This window comes from Capricornis sumatraensis, chromosome 3, assembly GCF_032405125.1.
Source record: "Capricornis sumatraensis isolate serow.1 chromosome 3, serow.2, whole genome shotgun sequence".
Lineage (NCBI taxonomy): Eukaryota > Metazoa > Chordata > Mammalia > Artiodactyla > Bovidae > Capricornis > Capricornis sumatraensis.
This window is the reverse complement of record NC_091071.1, coordinates 133341150-133355272: the sequence shown is the minus strand read 5'-3', so window position 1 is coordinate 133355272 and position 14123 is coordinate 133341150. Positions and strand designations below refer to the sequence as shown.

Sequence of the window (14123 nt, the reverse complement as noted above, 5' to 3'; positions counted from 1 at the left end):
GCAGGTCAGGTGGTCTGGTATTCCCATCTCTTTCAGAATTTTCCACAGTTTCTTGTGATCCACACAGTCAAAGGCTTTGGCATAGTCAATAAAGCAGAAATAGATGTTTTTTTCTGGAACTCTCTTGCTTTTTCGATGATCCAGCATATGTTGGCAATTTGATCTCCGGTTCCTCTGCCTTTTCTAAAACCAGCTTGAACAAAACTGGAAGTTCACGGTTCATGTATTGCTAAAGCCTGGCTTGGAGAATTTTGAGCATTACTTTACTAGCATGTGAAATGAGTGCAATTGTGCGGTAGTTTGAGAATTCTTTGGCATTGCCTTTCTTTGGGATTGGAATGAAAACTGACCTTTTCCAGTCCTGTGGCCACTGCTGAGTTTTCCAAATTTGCTGGCATATTGAGTGCAGCACTTTCACAGCATCATCTTTTAGGATTTGAAACAGCTGAACTGGAATTCCATCAGCTCCATTAGCTTTATTTATAGTGATACTTCCTAAGGCCCACTTGACTTCACATTCCAGGATGTCTGGCCCAATATACAAATCACCAATTTACAGATCATAGACAGACCTGCCTGAATACATTCCTTCATTCAACAAATACTAATTGAACATTTCTTAGGTATCAAGTAGTGGTCACAGCACTGGAAATACTAGAGAACAGAACTTACTCAGACCACTCAGCTGGTGGTCTATCATGGGGCTAGCTGAATATATCATGCACTATTTTGCTACATCTTTGAGTAGAACATAGAGAGAGAAGAAGAAAAGAGAACATCAGCTCATTAATCAGAGAGCAAGCTGAGAGGACAAAGCCACATCTCTTTTCACTTGTTGGTTTCCTTTCCCTAACTCTTTGTTACTCTAGGTGAGCAGCGCACGCTTCTTAATTGGCTCTTCAAGCTCTCTTTTCAGAAACCTCTGCAAAAGTCTTATAAACAATTCTGCGATTCCAGAAAATGTTAATGCTCAAGGTATTTCTTTGAAAGAAAAGGAAAATTCTTTTGAATTTTTTTTTCTCAGTAGCTAGGAATGCAATCAGGCCTATATTTGGCAACTTTGTCAGTTCTCAGAGCCAAGAGATCTCAGGGTTAGGAGAATAAAGCTACGAAGATGCTTTAGCTATTGACTGTGCTGGCCCCAAATTCAAGAGTTAAAGCCCGAGAACATTTTACCCTTTTAATTTCCCATATAAGTAACTTCCAAATACCAAAGCTTAGAGGACCTAGAATACAAAATCCTTTCCATTACTTTATTGAAAAATTATGTATGCTGTGATTTATTGCTAATGCTGGACTTTCAAAGCATTAGTCAGGACATCTGCAAACCTTTGGACAACAGCTGCCAATACAATTTTAGCATTTCATGGGTCAGCATTTAAAATCTGATGAATAATATATCGTCCTTATAAGCTAACCAGTGTGAGACACTGGGTTGGTAATCTGAGCTGGTTTAAAAAGTAAAATCATAGACTATGTTATAACTCAGCAACTTGGGAAAATGGGGACTGGGTAAAATAATGATTGTTTTTATCACATCTCTTTCTTCAGTGGTACTCTTTCTCTAAGAAGGAACTTGTCTTTTGATTTAAAAAATTTAACTGCGTGTTAACAACCTAAAATTTGATCATTACATTAAGTCAATATGCTTAAAAAACAAAGAATTTCTGCTCTCTTTATAGCTATATAGTGAATGTTCCTAAGGGGACAATATCCATTTAGGACTTGCCAGGGCAATATTTGATAGCATATCAAATTTATTTCTCAGGGATATAAACATTTTCATCTTTTCCATTATTGGAATATTGCACTTATCTGCTTGAGCCCTGACAGAACAAATGGTAAGCATTGAATACCCTTTTGGTGTGAGGGTGTGAGACAGCTATTTATGTCTGTCTAGGAATGGCTGTGATATATTCAAATATACTTTGATAGGCTCACAAGATTGGTATGATGACTTGCCTGTGGTACACAGACTCTGCAACTCTCTTACCTTCTTTCCACATTCCATAAAATTTTAGGGCAAGTCAAGCTGTCAGTGAGAAGAGCATCAGCATTAGGAACGCTAAAATTGATTTAATACCTTCTTTCTAACAAGAAAGACTTCCCTCGTGGCTTAGATGGTAAAGCGTCTGTCTACAATGCAGGAGACCCAGGTTCGATCCCTGGGTTGGGAAGATCCCCTGGAGAAGGAAATGGCAATCCACTCCAATACTACTGCCTGGAAAATTCCATGGACAGAGGAGCCTGGTAGGCTACAGCCCATGGGGTCTCAAAGAGTCGGACACGACTGAGCAACTTCACTTTCTTCTAACAAGAGGTAAACCAGTAGCTAAAGGTAGAAATGGAGTCAAACCTTAGAGAAGTGGCCTGGGCAGGAGGACCCCCTGGGACCTTCAGAGAATCTTCAGCATCTAATGAAAGTGATTTCAAGTCCAGCGTTCACCTCAAGAAATATATGAGAAGCCCAGGCTCAATTAGGTCCATGGACATTTATTGAAAAAAACACTTGTATATACTTCCATACTTGTATTAATATTTCTTTGATTCTTTTTATTCAAATCCCTTAAAGAGAGTTGAGTCACTAGCAACTATGGAAACATTAATACCAATGGCAGGCAGAAGCTCACAGGTTTGCCTGATGTTCTGAGAGGACCCAGACATGCAGAGCCAGAGACCCAAGGAATCTTGTCCATCCTCTGTGACCTCATCTCCTCACCTGAGGCTGACTGGTCAAAAGGCGATTCATCAACCTAAGTTGGATAAATTAGATTTCCCCTTCATGGAGCCTCAGATTTGGAACCATGAACCCCAGAGGGCAGAAGTCATCGGCGATCCATCATACTGACAGCAATGCCTTAGAGGAGAGGCCACAAAGTCCTATGCTAAGACTGCAAAGCCTTCCCTGGTGGTGGCCCTTTGTGCAGTAGTTTCCACCATCCCTTCAATTTTGTGAGTACAGGTGCATGTTCAGCATCCAACTCTTTGTGACCCTTTGGACCAAAGCCCACCAGGCGCCTCTGTCCATGGGATTTTTCAGGCAAGAATACTGGAGTGGGTTGCCATGCCCTCCTCCAAGGGATCTTCCCTATCCAGGGATCAAACCCGTGTCTCCTGCATCTCCTGCACTGGCAGGCAGGTTCTTTACTGCTAGCACTACCTGGAAAGCCCGAAATAGAAGGGACAGGACCATAATTCCTTCTGTTTGAAGGAAACTCCATTTTAAAGAGGCTCTCATATGTGATCCCTGTGCCAGGTCAGGAGAGGGTTGCTATCACAACCCTCATGATAGAGAAAAGGCAAAGACAGCTCAGGGAGGATCCTGCCTCTGTGCTGTGGCCTGGCTGCTGGCTACTGGCAGAACCAGGCTCAGAATCAGGTCTCCTGACCGCTGGTCAAGCACCCTGTCCACTGCACCTTGGTGGGTATGCATAGATGTAATCATAAAGGAATCTTACAGGGAATGTAAACAAAACAGAAAAACAGAGCCATTCTGAGTATATATCTTTTTTCCTTTTCTCCTACCCAACTGCAAGCCAAGAGCTTGGGGAAAGTCTTACTAAAGTAAAATATATAAACCCTTGCTTTACTGTTGGTATTTATCAATTAAAAAAATTAAGGCTAAGAAGTGCATCTTTTTGATATGGATAGCAAGTTTACTCTGTTCTACACATTTTAACAGTTGGCAAGGAGTCGCCTTTGAACTTCATGGCAGTGAAGTCCAAGGTATTTTCATCCAAGATGTTGGAACAAAAAAATTTCCTTGTTTACAATTCATATATATATGTTATTGTACTAACATGTTATATATCTTATAAAACATGATTAAAATAGAAAAGAATGACAGAATTGATGTACTATTTTGCTAACTATGATGTCTCAAAACAACATACTCAGGACAAGGTTCAAGATTAACTAACCACAGTGGATGTAAATCTATACATCTTTCAGATAATTTAGAATTTTGGTGGCCAGCTTCTTGCCAGATCTGATTCGACTGATCACAGTCATTACCTCATAGCGGGGCCAACAAAGTTCATTTTAAACTTTGCCATTTTCTTGCGTGCAACATTAAAATTATCTTCAATTTATGGGAATTCTTTGCAGACTCTATTTAAGACAGTTTGTGAGGGTTTGTTAAAAGTAAAACATTGAATTTGTAAATCCAGGTGACCAGGTATGATATATTCCATAAAATAACCAAGGCAGATGAGCCAGAGGGGAAGCCACTGTGAAGAGGAGGTCTTACCTCCCTCCCTCCAGGTGATACTCGAACATCTGACACGTGGACTCAGCAAGGATGCCAGTGTCAATACAGTTACCTGTTATCATAATGCTTCATGATAATGAGATGAAAGTAAATGCAAGTTCTAATCAATTTCCTTCTCAACCAAATGGATCTTCTCAAGAGCTCCCTGGGGTGCATATTCTATGTTAGAGACCACTTTGCCAGGCAGGGAGGCAGTAGTTTACTTCTAGAGCCACTTATAACCACAGGAATCTCTTGGCCTAAAACTATCAGGACAAGGATGAACCAACCTGGGTTGGAGAGTTTATTCTGCCTTTTTAAAAAACTTTTAAAATTATGAACTCTAACCCACAACCAGAAAAGCAGATAAAACATTAATGTAATTAATATAAATATAATTAACATTAATATATATATGCTATATATATAATGTTCCCTGGTGGTTCCGATAGTAAAGTGTCTGCCTACAATGCAGGAGACCCAGGTTCAGTCGCTGGGTCGGGAAGATCTCCTGGAGAAGGAAATGGTAATCCACTCCAGTATTCTTGTCTGGAAAATCCCATGGACCGAGAAGCCTGGTAGGCTACAGGCCATGGGGTCGCAAAGAGTCAGACGCGACTGAACGACTTTACTTTCACTTTCATATATATATATATATATTATAATACACTGTTTTACCCATGCAACTATGTGCGTATGCTCAGCCACTCAGATGTGTCTGAGTCTTTGTGACCCTATGGACTGTAGCCTGCCAGGTTCCTCTGTCCATGGACTTCTCCAGGTGAGGATACTGGAGTGGGTTGCCATTTCCTCCTCCAAGGGAATCTTCCTGATCCAGGGATTGAACCTGTGTCTCCTGTGTCTCCTACACTGTCAGGGAAATTCTTTACTACTGAGCCACCCGGGAAGCCCATGCACCTACAAGCTCCAGTCAAAAACCAGAACATTGCCAGGACTCACAGGAGTCCCACAGCTCTTCTGTCTTCCCCAGCACACCCTCCTTTAGAAGGGATTTGTTCAGCAGTAAATTCCCAGTCACTTTTGTCCATACCCCTTAGCAACAGAGTGTAGTTTTTGTCTGTATTCACACTTTGCACAAATGAAATAAGATTGCTACGTAGTCTTCTGTATCTTCTTTCTTTCAACATTATGTCTTAGGATGTATCCCTGTTATTGTGTGTAGCTCCAAGTTTTTTTCATTGCTGTATAATAGTCCACCCTACAATTATAGAAATCATAACTTCTTATTATTACAGCACAGTTTATTCATCTGTTCTACAACTGATGGCTATTCTGTGTTTCTAAGTTGAGATGAATATAAGTAATGTTGCTAAGAACAACTTACACATCTCTGGATATATGCGACTGCACATTTCTCTAGCATATACACATAAGTGCATACCTATGTGTGCATGAGAGTAGAACTGCTGGACCAACCTTAGTTTCTGGGAGGAAAAAAACTTAAGAAAGGTAATTCTAGTGAATCACTTGGCAATCAATTTTAAAATAAACTCTTATGTAGCCATGAGGAAAGCTCATTAAATTACTAGATTTATCTTTCCCTAGACTTTTACTCCTGCACACTGATTAAATTTGAACTAAGACATTAAATGCATTTAACTCTGTTAAAAAATAGTTTGAAAGTTTCCAATGAATTTACTGAAGTCAATTCCCCCAAGCCTCCTCTCCCCACCACATATATTTTTTACATATCATAATTGCATTTTTCATTTTAATGAGGACTAGGATTGTGCCTACTGAGAAAACAAAATGTTCATTCACATTTTAAAGCAATTTTACACCAAAATGTTTCATATTGATCAAGCATGGAAAGCCAGAAATGTTAATCCTAAGCTAAACTGAGGTGTACAAATACAAACAACAGAGATTAATTCCAAGCTCAGAGTCCCCAATGTATCATTACCATCATGAGTGATCCCCAAATGGATGACATAAATGGGACAAACTTGCATGATAATATTGCGGCGCCAGCAAACTGCTCATCAGTCTCCTACTGTCTTATCAACAATAAACATAATAAGTAGCATCTATCATAGTGCCAAGGACCGTCTGCATGTTAGTTCATACCTGCAATGCCTTTTCAATCCTTAAAACAACCCTATGAGGTAGGTACTATTATTCCTCTCATTTACAAAAGGAAACTGAAATACAGGGAAAGTAACTTGGCCCAGATCCCATGGCTGTAAATAGTTGAGCTGGGAATCAAAACCAGGTCCTGGTGCCTCAGTTCATATTCTACTGCCCGGCAACATGTTAGTTTTGTTATCGTCATTGTTATAATTTTGATAACAACAAGAACAATTCTTTAAGACCATAAGCAAATGTGTGAACCATAGGGGGTAAAAAAAAATCTATGTACGCTTGTTTTTATTGGAAAATTTTGTGAAAATGATTATAACCAAGCAACTCTAATTCTGGGAGAACTAATTAAGAAATGAATTAAGGGATTCAATGGATACCCAAATTAGTCATTAGAGCTTGAAGATCTGGAGTTCTGGTCTAAATCCAGCTTTGGCACTTGCATCCAAAATAAACATGACCAGATAAGTACCACAGATCACAATTAAAATGGATTTATATGGCTTATGCATCCACATGGGAGAGGTCGCTTCCTAATTGAATTCGGACACCTCTTCAGTTACTGTGGGTTTCATTTGCCATCTCTCTGTTCTTTTGTAACTGCCGGCAATAGGATTAGGCTGAGGGAGAAATCATTTCCATCAGTGATGTCTGTAGAATGAACATAAAAAGATAAAAGTAAAGCCTTTGAACTATAATTAGAAAATTCCTTAAGTGTGCTCATGTGACATGTTTCAGACTATGACCAATTGGCAAGATGAGTTACAGAATGGACGCCCAATGTCACTGTTCTGGGATAAGCAGCCAGTAAAACTAGTGTTCCAACAGGAGACTAGAGTGATCTTTTGCAGGCCAAAACATTCCTGCTTCCTACCTCTAATATAATTAGTGACAGACAGCTGGAGGCATCTCATTCTCCTGACAAAAATATGATCAGAATTGTTTTCAATTGGTACATCTTTCCATCAAGCTGCTTGTTGCCTTCAAGCAGAATAATCAGTTTCTGATTATTTGGTATGTTCCAAGAAAACAGGAATTGATTGTGCCCTTGCTTGTCTGATGGGGAGAAGGCTGCCAGAATTTACATAGTAACTCTTCAGTTGCCTAAGGGAAAGAACAACTGAAGTGTGTGTGTATGTGTGTGTGTGTGTGTGTGTGTGTGTGTGTGTGTGACACAGAGAGGGAGAGAGAAAAATCAGTCAGTAGTTTCCATAATAATTCCCTTTGAACACAATAAAGAAAATGTTTTATGGTGATTCAGATTTCAGATATGAGGAAGTAAAATATTGTATTCCATTAATGGAAAACAACCAACTCCCACCAATGTTAGTGACTCTTTTCCAAAAAGTTATAGTCATCTTACTCCTGAAGTTTCAGGGTTTTAGAAAAAGAATCAAGCTTAAATATTCATGGAAACATTCAGATGCAATAAGACCTCTTTATTTTGGACTACTTCAATTTGGAATTTATAATCATTTGACAGGTTCTATCAGAGATGATCTTTTCACAACGAATATATGGCTTGCTAAGCAAATTACTTTAAACAAGCAAGACTGCTGGTGGAGAAAATGAAAATATTTCAGGGAAAGTATGAGGAATTAAAAAAAAAAATACATACTTTCCCCTCCAGAAAATACTTGTGATGAGCCCATTCAAATATCAATAACTAAGAATAATAATTGCCATTGAATTGAATGTCAATCTTATGCAGTCCACTTTACACACATGAGCTAGAAAAATCCCAGCAACTCTTGCAGAGATGGGTATAATTAGCTCCATATTAGAGAGGAGGAAATTGAGGCTCAGAGAAGCCAGGGACATGCAGAGACACTACAGTTACTAGGCAGCAGAAGCAGGATGCCAAGCCAGGTTGTCTGGCTCAAAAGGCTGTGTCCTTCCACTCCAAGTCAACACTGAGTTAACACTGAAGACTGCAAACCAGACTTCTAGATTCACGGAACCAAGCTTTTCAACAACACCAAATATGGTTATCAGCGCAAGGAGGGGAAACCAAGTAGTCTGGCTCCAGAGCCTGCCACTCTTACCCATAATTCCTTTCTACAACACAAGGATCTCTATAAAAGACTTTTTCCCCTGGTACGTTGAAGTATTTTACGTGCATGAAACTACACTACAGAAACAGTGAGGTGGGTGGAAAAGGTGCCCGTGGGTGAGGCAGCAGTGCTTCCGGTCCTCTGTTCCTCTCCCCCACGTCCCACTTCCCACCCCAGCACCAGCAACTTGGCCCTTCAGCTTGTGAACCCTTATGTATATAAGCGCTCTGGGGCTAAAACCCTGGAAGATTGACAGCCTATGACAAAACCCCTGGGAATCAGCGACAGGTGCAGAGGCAGCCGGCCATGTGGGCAGGAGGACGACACAGAAGGGAGGGAGCACCTCTGCTTACCTGGGAATCCACGGAGATAGTCCTGAAAGTGGCCAGGGTCTGGAGTGCTCTGGGGGAAAAAAGAAATTTGGGAAATCAGATCTCAGGTTTCAAAGCCACACTGCTCATCTTCCTCACACTCACACCCAAGCTCAGGCTGTGTTACCCGAGACTTAAAACTGTGTGGGTGGGGTACCTCTCTGTGCCTCAGTCTACTCAACTGTAAAATGGAGGATAATAATAGCAGCTTCCTCACAGAGATGTTGGCAAGACCAGATAGTATATAATTTGTGCAATGAATTTACTACTCACAGCAGTGATATTTTAATAATAACAATAGCTACCATTTATTGCTTGGTATTGTTCCAGGGCTTCCATGAGTTAAGTCTACAATGCTCTGAAAGAAACTGAAATTGTCAGTCGCTCATTGGTGTCTAACTCTTTGCCACTCTATGGACTGTAGCCTGCCAGGGCCCTCTGTCCATGGGATTCTCCAAGCAAGAATACTGGAGTAGGTTGCCATGCCCTCCTCTAGGAGATCTTCCCAGCCCAGGGATCAAACCTGGGTCTCCTGCAATGCAGGCAGGTCCTTTACCTTCTGAGGCACCAGGGAAGCCAATACTCTTGAGATAACCACTTTTGCCACTGGCATTGTGCAGATAAAGGAAATGAGGCAATGAAAGTTGAAAGCACCTGTCTCATAAAAATATACAGGACAAGTGATGGAGCTGGGATTCTGTGACCATCTGACCACAGGGCCTGGACTCGAAACCACAGGGATATCCTGCCTAATTTATCACAAATAGATGTTAGTTATTATTGTTTCTATGATAGTCTCCTTTCCAAAAGATAGCCTGTAATATCCATACAAGCCCAGCTAGTAACCACTTAGGCATTAGAGACAGCTGCTGGGCCGGTTAGTCAACCAGGCAAACACTCACTAAGTCCACAATCTCTCCAAGCCTTCCCTGAGAATCCCTCTGCATCCGTTGCTCTGTTAAGCTCCGCGTGGGGCTTCAAAAGCTCTGGTCACTGATCCTGCAAAGTCAGCTCAACCTCCCTGAAACAACCAGGGAAAGATGACAGGAGCGAGAGCCGGGAAGGACGGGACAAGACCTCAGGACGCCGGATGCTGGGCCTGGCTTGGCGCCAACTCTCTGGGTGACCTTCTCCAAGTCAGCTGACTGCTCCGGGTTTCATCTTTAAGTGAGAGGACTGACTGAGAGGCTCTTTTAAGCTCTGAGATTCTAATCCACAATTCTATTCTGACTCTCTTTCAATCGGACTAATTTATCCTTCCAACAGTTCATTTCTGAGAGAATATATTGTAACCCTTCATTTTGCTAACACGCTGAGTGAACACAATGCCAGACACAATGCTATGAATGTGTCCGGGATATCAACACAAGACAAAGCCTACACTCTGTGATGAGCTCTGAGAGCTTGATGAAGTCTCAGGAAATCCTGGCAATCGGAAAACCAGGGAAGAGCGCAGCCCTTAGGACAACTGCGCATGCCCGGTGGGCCCCCATTTGGGGTGGGGCCCCGAAGAACTCTGAGCCAGTCTTAGGACCCAGGGTCCTGGTGTCCCAGGTGCCCAGCAGTCTGGAAAGAAGGTGCTGTGCTAAGCCGATGGGGTAGATAAGAATGCGAAAAAAACGGCAGAAACCAGACAATAAGGGAGATGCTTGAGTTGAGGGTTAGGTTTGTTTTCTGAAAGCAACAGTGTTGTGTACAATAAACCAAAGAGATGAGAACTCAGCTGGCACTTGACTTTCTTCTTCAACTACTTGACTTTCTTCACTTTAATAAAGTATACCAACGGTCATTTCGATAGCAATCTTTTCTTTTACGTATGTGTGTGTCTGTGCTCATGCGTGCCTGCTTCTTTGAGAAACATTTACTTTGACACAAGATGCTACCGACTTTATTTAAAGATCAGTTCATCACACTTAAGATATATTTGCTTTTACAGAAGCTCCTTGGAGGGAAATCATTCAGTGAGTATAACACTTCCATTAAAAAGAAATTGATTTTAAAATGTGCTTTTTCAAACTTTTGACAAAAACAATTCTTTGATTTTCTTTATGTACCACAAAAGGCAATGATTGTTGTGTGGATTCTGTAATAAATAACATGAGTTGTCAAATGAGATAGTAAACATTTATAGATTTAATTTTTAATAAAGACTTTTAAATATAACCCAAAATGTCCATCAATCTTTGACATGGGAGGAAGTAGCATTTTGGTAAACACCATCTCCTACCACAACAGAAGTGGCAGAAGATGTTTATGGTTCTTAGAGAGGGTAATGATGGTATTCTTTACAGGATGGTCAAATATTTGCAGCATATAATTTTAGAAGGCACAAAAGGTAGAACATAAAATGTATTATTCTGACAAGTATTTAGGGCATGGATACACTATCTTTGCTATGTCTCTACCAAAGTACCCAGTGCATGGGAATCTACAGAGAATTTAGTACCTAAATTGGCTCTGAAAAAGGTTCTAAAAATGCTTTAAGCAATGGCAACTGTTGTTCGAGAACATGAATACACTTCAAGGATGACAAGTCTGAAGAACAATATTCTCTAAGATATATAAATTATAGCTTTCTTTAGCTTAGAAAGAAAAATAAAATTTAGTACTGATTATCCTTGGGGTGAAGAATTATGAGTGATTTTTTTTCTTATCATTTTGTCTGCTTTCCAAGCTTCCTATAATGAGCATATGTAACTTTAACAATTAAAAAAATATTTGTTTTCATTCTCAAGACACCTGTTGAAAAAAGTGAAAAGGGTTTGGAATAAGGGTTTGGAATCAGACTAACTAGGGTTCAAATCCCTGCTTATACCCGTTCTAGCTTGATGCCCTCAGGTAAGTTATTCAGGAGTTGAAACTGAACCTGAAATGGAAATAACAATACATGCATTAAAGCATCATTTTAACTATGAGAGATGAGATACTGTAAGTGCTTAGCACAGAGTAGGAGCCCAAGAAATGACAGTCACTCTTCTATTCACAGTACAGGCAAGAGAAGCTCAATTTTCCAAAAACAGTAAATACATTTGATGATGTTTATATTGATGCTTCAGGGCATTTGTTTACGGAAACACTTAAGTTTTAATAGGTAATTTTCAGAAAGCTTCTAACAATTAAAAGTTCCAAGAAAGAGTCAGTAAGAGGCTTTCACCTTACTCTCCCATCCATCACGATGATTAGATTCCTACAATCTGAGACTCTTGGGTTCACTAGTATTTGCCACTTTGTGGGTATGTTCAGAAATCCTCTGACTGGGACGGAAGATGGGACAGTGTGTTCAGGTGAACCCTTTAGAGCAAAGAGAAATAAATCATAGCTATCACAATTAAGATCTTATCCATATTGTCATTCCTTATAATGAAATTGAGCTAAATAAATTTGGGATTGCTTAAATGAAGAATGAGGGACAAGATCAGAAATTTTCTATGTTTTTTTTTAAATGGTAGATTTGTGGATTATTTTCAACCTATTCATGTGAAAGTAGTTCAGTCAAGTAGGTTTATGATAAAATATATGCACTTAACAAAAGAAGTCAAATGGGCTTTTGGAAGCATCACTATGAAAAAAGCTAGTGGAGGTGGTAGAATTCCAGTTGAGCTATTTGATCCTGAAAGATGATGCTGTGAAAGTGCCGCATTCAATATGCCAGCAAATTTGGAAAACTCAGCAGTGGCCACGGGACTGGAAAAGGTCAGTATTCATTCCAATCCCAAAGAAAGGCAATGCCAAAGAATGCTCAAACTACCATGCAATTGCACTCATCTCACATGCTAACAAAGTCATGCTCAAAATTCTCCCAAGTCAGGCTTCAACAGTACATGAACCGTGAACTTCCATATGTTCAAGATGGATTTAGAAAAGGCAGAGGAGCCAGACATCAAATTGCCAACATCTGTTGGATCATCAAAAAAGCAAGAGAGTTCCAGAAAGATATCTACTTCTGCTTTACTGACTACCCCAAAGCATTTGACTGTGTGGATTACAACAAACTGGAAAATTCTGAAAGAGATGGGAATTCCAGAACACCTTATCTGCCTCCTGAGAAATCTGTATGCAGGTCAAGAAGTAACAGTTAGAACCAGACATGGAACAATAGACTGGTTTGAAATAGGGGAAAGCGTATGTCAAGGCTGTATATTATCACCCTGCTTATTTAACTTATATGCAGAGTACATCATGAGAAACTCTGGGCTGGAGGAAGCACAAGAGGGAATCAAGATTGCCGGGATAAATATCAATAACCTCAGATATGCAAGTGACACCACCCTTATAGCAGAAAGCTAAGAACTAAAGAACCTCTTGATGAAAGTGAAAGAGGAGAGTGAAAAAGTTAGCTTAAAATTCAACATTTAAAAAACTAAGATCATGGCAGCTGATCCCATCACTTCATGGCAAATAGATGGGGAAACAATGGAAACAGTGGCAGGCTTTATTTTCTTGGGCTCCAAACTTACTGCAGATGGTGACTGTAGCCATGAAATTAAAAGATGTTTGCTCCTTGGAAGAAAAGCTATGACCAACTTAGACAGCATATTAAAAAGCAGAGATATTACTTTGCTGACAAAGTTCCATCTATTCAAAGCTGTTTTGCCAGTAGTCATGTATGGATGTAAGAGTTGGACTATAAAGAAAGCTGAGTGCCAAAGAATTGATGCTTTTGAACTGTGGTGTTGGAGAAGACTCTTGAGAGTCCCTTGGACAGCAAGGAGATCAAACCAGTCGATCCTAAAAGAAATCAGTCCTGAATATTCTTTGGAAGGACTGATGCTGAAGCTGTCCAATACTTTGGCCACCTGATGTGAAGAACTGACCCATTGGAAAAGATCCTGATGCTGGGAAAGACTGAAGGCAGGAGGAGAAGGGGATGACAGAGGACAAGATGGTTGAAAGGCATCAGCGACTCAAAGGACACGTGTTTGAGCAAGTTCTGGTGGGTGGTGATGGACAGGGAAGCCTGGCATGCTGTAGTCCATGGGGTCGCAAAGAGTTGGACACGACTGAGACACTGAACTAAACTGAACAAAATAAGGCTGGTAGGGATATGCTGCTCTTGGATATATGTTGCTATACCTTCACTAGAGCAAGAAATATTGATTGAACTGGCTTTACTATCAAATCAAGTATATGTTGACACGTGGAAATGAACAATATAGAGGAAAGGCTTGATACAGAGGTCAAGTCCCATTTCAACTCATTCCAAGGGACTGTCCAAAGTCTTCTTCTGCATTGAAATTGTGTTCTAATGATGTTGGCTTCAGTCACAGATAAGAGGAATTTTCATATTATAATTGGATTTGTTACATAAATGAACACTGGTATAGATTTTTATGTAGCACAATTTATTAT

The 14123-nt window shown here is 40.2% G+C and overlaps 1 protein-coding gene across 4 annotated transcripts in view; it reads right to left on the bottom strand.

The window, feature by feature from the left end:
- Positions 1-14123, bottom strand: part of SPATS2L (spermatogenesis associated serine rich 2 like) — a 184026-nt gene that overhangs the window by 151366 nt on the left and 18537 nt on the right. For 3 of the 4 annotated variants that reach the window (XM_068967263.1, XM_068967268.1, XM_068967267.1), the window contains exon 2: positions 8757-8805. The gene's annotated coding sequence lies outside the window, so the exon portion shown is untranslated. Of the gene's footprint in view, positions 1-2356; positions 2416-8756; positions 8806-14123 lie in introns of those variants that run through there. The other variant, XM_068967266.1, reaches the window with a different exon arrangement.